This window comes from Galeopterus variegatus, unplaced genomic scaffold (genome assembly GCF_000696425.1).
Source record: "Galeopterus variegatus unplaced genomic scaffold, G_variegatus-3.0.2 Scaffold4359, whole genome shotgun sequence".
In the NCBI taxonomy this organism is placed as follows: domain Eukaryota; kingdom Metazoa; phylum Chordata; class Mammalia; order Dermoptera; family Cynocephalidae; genus Galeopterus; species Galeopterus variegatus.
Genome location: NW_007730470.1, coordinates 5,105 through 5,728, shown reverse-complemented (window position 1 = coordinate 5,728; position 624 = coordinate 5,105).

The following is a 624-nucleotide window of genomic DNA, read 5'->3' as shown; positions in this document are numbered from 1 at the left end:
ACACTACAGAATGAGACAATGTACATAACTTAAAATATAAGTTACGGGAATAAAATGTTTTGCTTTTATCTTATTTGGTTCTTTGTGTTTTGGGAAGGTACATTTAATAATGGCATTTGCAGAGAGAGGAAAGTGGGAAGAAACAGGAAGATCTGAAGAATAAGAAAGAAAATAAGACAGTGGAGATCAAGTCAAAGAAAGTTGAAAAAAGATAAGAGGAAGTGAGATTTAAAAAAAGGTGGAACAGAAAATAAGGAGGGAGATGAGAGCTAACATGAGAAGTGAGCAAGTTTTTCTCTGAGGCAACAGATAAATGCTTCAGTTACATATCTTTAACTAACCACACGTTTATTTACTACTGCCAGGTGGTTCACTGCTTTTCCTAATCATTTGTTGCCTCTGACAAGGCTGAGAGTGGTACTCTTCAATTTTCAAACTGCACATTTCAAAAGAAACCTAGCTTTCTAAGGCTAGCAGGGAGACAAACTAAAGAAGGTTTGAGATTCAAGGAAACTCAAATTCAATCACATGAAATGAGTATTGCTTCTTCACTGCCCTCAAAGAACTCTTTCTGCTGATTCTACTGATTGAAATTTAAGTCTTTAACATGCATTCATTAGATTC